The 5,861-nt window shown below is 54.3% G+C and overlaps 1 protein-coding gene across 1 annotated transcript in view; it reads left to right on the top strand.

The window, feature by feature from the left end:
- The first annotated feature begins 4,781 nt into the window (after positions 1 to 4,781).
- Positions 4,782 to 5,861, top strand: part of FOXN1 (forkhead box N1) — a 20,197-nt gene continuing 19,117 nt past the window's right edge. The window contains exon 1 of the mRNA XM_010861420.1: positions 4,782 to 4,816. The gene's annotated coding sequence lies outside the window, so the exon portion shown is untranslated. The remainder of the gene's footprint in view (positions 4,817 to 5,861) is intronic.

Below are 5,861 nucleotides of genomic sequence, written 5' to 3'. Positions count from 1 at the left end.
CCGGGAATGCCAGGGAGTTCTCAGAGGACTCTATTTCCCAGGGGCTCAGGGAGCCCCAGAACTCCCTCGATTCTGATCCTGGGGAGGCAAGAGAAAGATTAGGGGGTTGGAGCACCCCCCCTTTTCCCTATCTTTGTCTCAGCCACACACTGACCTCGCATGGCCCCCAACTAACAGCTGTGCCTTCATTCATTATGAGGCGGGAGAAGGCTTGGGGCAGCTGGAGACAAAGGCAAAAGCCCCCTGGTGACACTTGCCCTCTGGGAAGCTGTCTTATGGCCCCACCTTGGTCTCGGGAAAAGCCTTCCTTTTTCCCCTTGGAGAGTTCTGTCTGCCCATGGAGAAAGTACCACCTCCCGTGGCTCTCCATCCTTCTCTGCCAGGAAGTCCTTCTTCCTGTCTAACCTCCTTCCTTCCAGCTTGAGTCTTCATGGGTTAGCAGAAACCCCACTGCCTGCACAGGGCTTAAGCACCTATCCAGAGACTAAGTCACACAGAAACCTCTGAAGAGAGCTGGTGTACAGGAAGGGACAGAAATGAGGCCCTATGCCCACTGCCCCTCTGTTAGTCTCTCTGACTCCATGGTCTAATGAGAAGGCTGTTAGGAGGCTCTTCTGCCTGCCTCCCCTTACTGCCTGGTATCAGAAGCAGGCCAGGGACAGAGGTCCCATAGATATGCCTTCTGCTCTTTCTTTCTCAGTCACAGCCCACCGACCCTGCTGAGGCTGCAGGGCGGGGGTGGGGGAGGTTTTAGCAAACTGAGATTGGTTTCTGCAACAGGAGAGAGGGACATGAGACTTTAGAGAGCTGCTTCAGCCTTTTAAATTGAGTTCAGCGGAACTGCGTGGCACTAGTGGTAAAGACCCCGCCTGCCAGCGCAGGTAGACATAAGAGACTCGGGTCCCATCTCTGAGTCGGGAAGACCCCCTGGAGAAAGGAATGGCACCCCCCTCCAGTGTTCTTGCCTGGAGAACCCCATGGACAGAGGAGCCTGGCGGGCTGCAGTCCATGGGGTCACACAGAGTCAAACACGACTGAAGCGACTTAGCACGCATGCATGTGACCACAGGAGGTGGTTTCCTGAGTGGAGAGGCAACCATTGATCTGTGATGGGTGTGGTTGGGCTGGCAACATGCCCAGGAGCAGGGGAATGACAAGATGACCTCTGGGAGAGTGCGTCTCTCAGGAGCATCAAAGGTCCCTGAATAATTTTGGTCTTTCCAATGTATTCCCTCCCATCCTTTGCCCCTTCTTCCATCTCTGCATCTCCAACCTCCACCCCACCCCATCTGTAAGCCCTCTACTCCAGCTCCAGCTCCTTCTACAACCCAACTCTATACCCCCATTCTCATCTCCAACCCTGATTCAGCCCTCCTCCTGTCCAATCCCCAACCCCAATTTCACCTTCACCTCCACCACCTCATTCCTCTCTTCTCTCTCTCCCTCACCCTGCCTTCACCCTCATCCCTAACCCCATCTTCCCATCCCACACCATTTCCACCTCCCCTAGATGGGTCTCTCCATCAGAGATCCCCTTTGGAATTCAACACCCTTCATCGATGCCCCTGCCAGGCCCTGGTATGTCCTCTGTTTTTCCGGCCAGTAGGACAAAATGGGTTGGATAGGATCATCTCTGGGGAAGCGCTCAGCCTCCTGATCCTATCTGGATCTTAAAGGCTGGATGCTGGCCAAGCACGAGTAAAGAGTTCAAGTACAACAAGACAAGTATAATGTCCAGATGGGTCTCTTGACACTGGAGGTGTTTGTCCAGTGAAATGGGGAGATGAAGAATGCCCTCAGAGGGCCCCCAAGGGAGGCAGTGGCAGCATTTGTGGGGGGATGCCGGGAACATAACCCATCCTATTAGGCATGGCCAGGCCCAAAGCAAGGAGATGGACAGAAGCTAAAGCAAGAAAGCCTGCCGGGTTGTTTAGGAATGACTGCAGTCGTGAGCATCTCCGGGTCTCTACTCCGCCTGTGGTTCTTGCTTAGTCAGCTCAGATTAATGGGGCTGGGGAGAGAATTAGCTGAATCGTGATCTCTCAGGGAACTTGACTCTAGAGCTGGCTGTGAGTCACAGAGAAAAGGAAACCCATGCTCCCATGGCTACTCTGGAAGTTCCAGAGAGTGGGCACCCCTCAGGACCCACCAGGATGCAACTGAGTTTTCCAGAGATCTGACCCCAACCCTCCACCCCATGCTCATGGGAGGATGCATATGATCGGTCTACTTCAAGCCCTGCTTCCCAAGTCTGAAAGTACTGCTTCTGACAAACTACAGCCAACCTGGGCACCAACACACACACACACACACACACACACACACACACTCCCAGAGTGGGGCGTGTCCCTGGAACCAGATTGCCCGGAGACAGTTGCAGATCCCACCTACACTTGTAAATTCCACAGCCTTGTCCCAGGCTACACCAGCCCATCAGTCTTGGAAGGCATAGGGTGTGCATGAGGAAGTACACACACACAGAGCCCCGTGACCATAAAACCCAACTTTCAGACTCTCCACTTGGCATAAGCAGAGTGACTGCAGCAGATCTTGCCATCAGAGGGGTCCCCAGCTCCCTCTGGGAGGAGTTTCCCTGAGCCCACACTGAACCCCAAGAGGCATGTGGTTTTGGAGAAGAGGCTCAGCCTCTCCGAGCCTTCTCACTGTCATGACCAACCTGCCCAAGGTGGGAAGGGCTTTGGAGAGAAAGTTCTTCAGGATGACAATGCCGGAGGATCCTTTGCACACGTGCTCTGGACGGCACTGGGGGAGGGGGCACCACCAGTGTGTATTTGTCTTGTGCTAAATCTGTATTATTAGTAGTGGCGACAGAATTAATATCCCTAATAATAGATCGGCAATAATGAGCAGTCCTTCTGATAATGATATGTACAGAGCATTAGAGGCCCCTGGCTCAAGGGATGGTAGGTTCCTGACTCATCTCATGCCCCCACTAAGGTGAGCAGGCGGAAAGGGGTCTGGACCAGTCCTATGGAGAGCACCCAGGGAGGGGCAGACAGTTGAAGGGGCAAAGATCTCAGCCCCCACCTCTTTCCTTAAATCCTATGGATCCAGGGTCCCAGGGGAAGAGGAGGGGTACCATAAGATGGTGTTGTTTTATCTTCCTCAGAGAACTCTGACATCCTGGTCCTCACTCACAGCCGGGTGAGGTATGTAGGGCAAAAAAAGAGGATCCCATTTTAGAAAGGAGGAAATGAGGTTAATTTCTGTGACTAGCGCAGCCTGATGGCAGAACTGGGAAAGGAGTTTCTGGGGTCCTTGATCAGAAGGAACCCCTGTGAGGGGAGAGGGGAGGCTTAATGGCAGGAGGGGCATCTGAGATAATAAGTGCCAAGCTAGAGGATGAGGTGAAACAAGGCCCCAGTCATCCCTGTTGGTCTCACAGCTCATATCTTCAGCTTACAATCACTGGCAGAGCCATTTACTAAAGTACCCACAGGAAATGGGACCACCAGGCTCAGCCCTGAGTGGCTTGATTATGGGGGCAGGACTTCTGGAACACTGGATCACAGAGCTAATGGGTGCTCAGAGGTGAGCAACTCCAGCCCATCCCCCAGCCCGTTCCTCACCCACTCTTTAGCCAGTGTGGCAGGAAGAAGCTCACTGTAATACGAAGGCCGTATTTTATCATCTGCGAAAAATCCTCCTGTTCCTTCTGTCACTCCCCATCTCATCATCTACTCTTGGATCCCTTTAACAGCTGGGCAGACTGAGGACTGGAAGGAACTTTCTTTGGAAATCAGACCCCTGCTCTGTGTACACTGCCCCCTGGGAGGATAAAGCAGGCAAACAGTCCCCACCTCCCAGGAGCCCAGCTCCCCGGGTCAGGCCCCCAGGGGTTCTAGGTCACCTGGTCCACACACAAGTCCCTTGCCAGGCCTGTTCTCACCATCAGACCCAGTCATGCCTTTAAAAATTCCTGGGGAAGGTGGGGGATGGGGGCGCAGTTTCTCCCTAAATTGCCTGTGTAAGGGTTTCATGCTCTTGGAAATGAGAATTTTGCACTGTGCACCACGGTCCCCCCCGCCCCCCACCACCCCTGCTAAACTTGGATGGCAAGCTGATTTTGCTTCTGGGAGCAACAGCCTCAGAGCTTGAACTCCAGAGTAGGTAGGAGGGAGGAAAAGACCATGAATGATAACCAGGACCAAAAGATTCCTGGGGGTTGGGAGTGTTTAGGTGGGAAGTATCTTAGAAAGGGTTACCTATGGCCCCTAAGGAGAACCCCATAGAGCCAGTCTCTCTGACTAGGTGGCCATAGCAGAGGAGAAAAGGGGGTCTGTTAGGAATGTCTCAGAAAGAGAGGGATGGGAGCTTAGAAGAATAGCATTTTTTATTTCCTTGAAACCAGCATCTCTTTCTTCCCCATCTACTAAATGAGTATCCAAAGGCAGTTCAAAGACACCCATTAATATATCCCACTGTCCACTTATTCATCTCTGTCCATCTGTCCAGCTTCCCATCCAGTCATTTGTTCACCCATCAATCTGTCCGTCCATTGATCTGTCCATTCATACACCTATCCCTCCCTCCATCCATCTGTCATTCATCCATCCAAAGAAGTCAAGCCCCAGTAGGTCTCCCCAAGGCTGCTGGTAAGGGCCTGTGGTCCTGTGGCATTTATGGGGCATGTGACCTGCCTGCCTGGCCTGGGGAGGCAGCCCCGCCCCAGCCCTCAGGCAGGGGGCTGGTCCCGGCATGTGGGAGTATTTATACCTCGATGGAGGCTCCTGGGGAGTTGCTGGGCTGAATGACTCCCCGAAGCCGAGATGGTGGCCATGGCCCAGAGCCTACTGTGAGTGCTCGGATTCAGTTCCTTTGGGGCTGGGGCTGGGTGGCCGGGCCTGGGAACGGGCTGGAGAGATGGGAAGCTGCCAGGGTGTTCAGAGATGGTAGAAAGGAAGAGGTGCTGGGTAAAGAATAGAACAGGAAGCTGTTGGAGTTCGACACCCACAGCAAGGCTGGGATCCATCCTGGAGCAGGACTGAGTCCGTTGCCACTTACGAGCTCTTGGCGAATGGCCGGAAGAAGAGGGCAGGAGGACTAAGATTACAAGAGAGATTAAGGTTAGATACCTGGAAGAACTTCCAGGTCAGTCCCAGGCATGGAAGATGTTTCAAGTGCTTTTTCAGGACAGACATATCCAGTGGTACTCTAGGACCCGCCTATTTCCAGAGGCAGGGGAGTGACTGAAATAGCTGAAGGAGAGTCCTTGTTGGGGGGATGGGGATGACTCAGTCTCGGATGTCAGTGGGTCAGATTTGAGGAAAGCACCCCAGGGGAGATGTGATAGCTCTTCATCCTTTGTTCTCCCCCTCTCCACCCCCTGCCCTTTCCATCTGTAGCTGCTTTTCAGAGCACTTTAATCAGATCTCAAGGCAGGGGCAGCTGACCCACTTCCTGATACCAAGCCAGGGTCAAGAGCCAGAGTGGGCAGGATTTCGACCTCAGAGCCTCCAACCTAGATGGGAGCAGCAGAGCTAGAAAGCCCAGGCTCCCAGGATCCCAGGGTGCCCAGCCTCAGGAGTGGCCCCCGGGCCCTTCCCTGCCACCCCTACTAGGTAACTACTGAACTGCTCCAGGGGACCCCTCCCAGCAGCCAGGCGGGTGGAGCCCCGGGTGGGGCCACAGGCAGCACTGGGCACGGTCCCCACCCCTTGTAAAACATGCTGCCGCAGCCAGCAACAGAAACCATTAAGGCGGAACTCCGCCATCTCCACCTCTCTCATAAAGGGCAGGCAGGAGCAGCCCTGGTGGGAGGGAGTGCAGAGAGAGCCCAGCGAGGGCCCTGAGTGTCCTCTGTGACTCAGCTGCCCACAGGGGGTACGGGGACAGACCCT

This window comes from Bison bison, unplaced genomic scaffold, assembly GCF_000754665.1.
Source record: "Bison bison bison isolate TAMUID 2011002044 unplaced genomic scaffold, Bison_UMD1.0 scf7180017864472, whole genome shotgun sequence".
In the NCBI taxonomy this organism is placed as follows: domain Eukaryota; kingdom Metazoa; phylum Chordata; class Mammalia; order Artiodactyla; family Bovidae; genus Bison; species Bison bison.
This window is presented reverse-complemented; position numbering and strand designations above follow the sequence as displayed.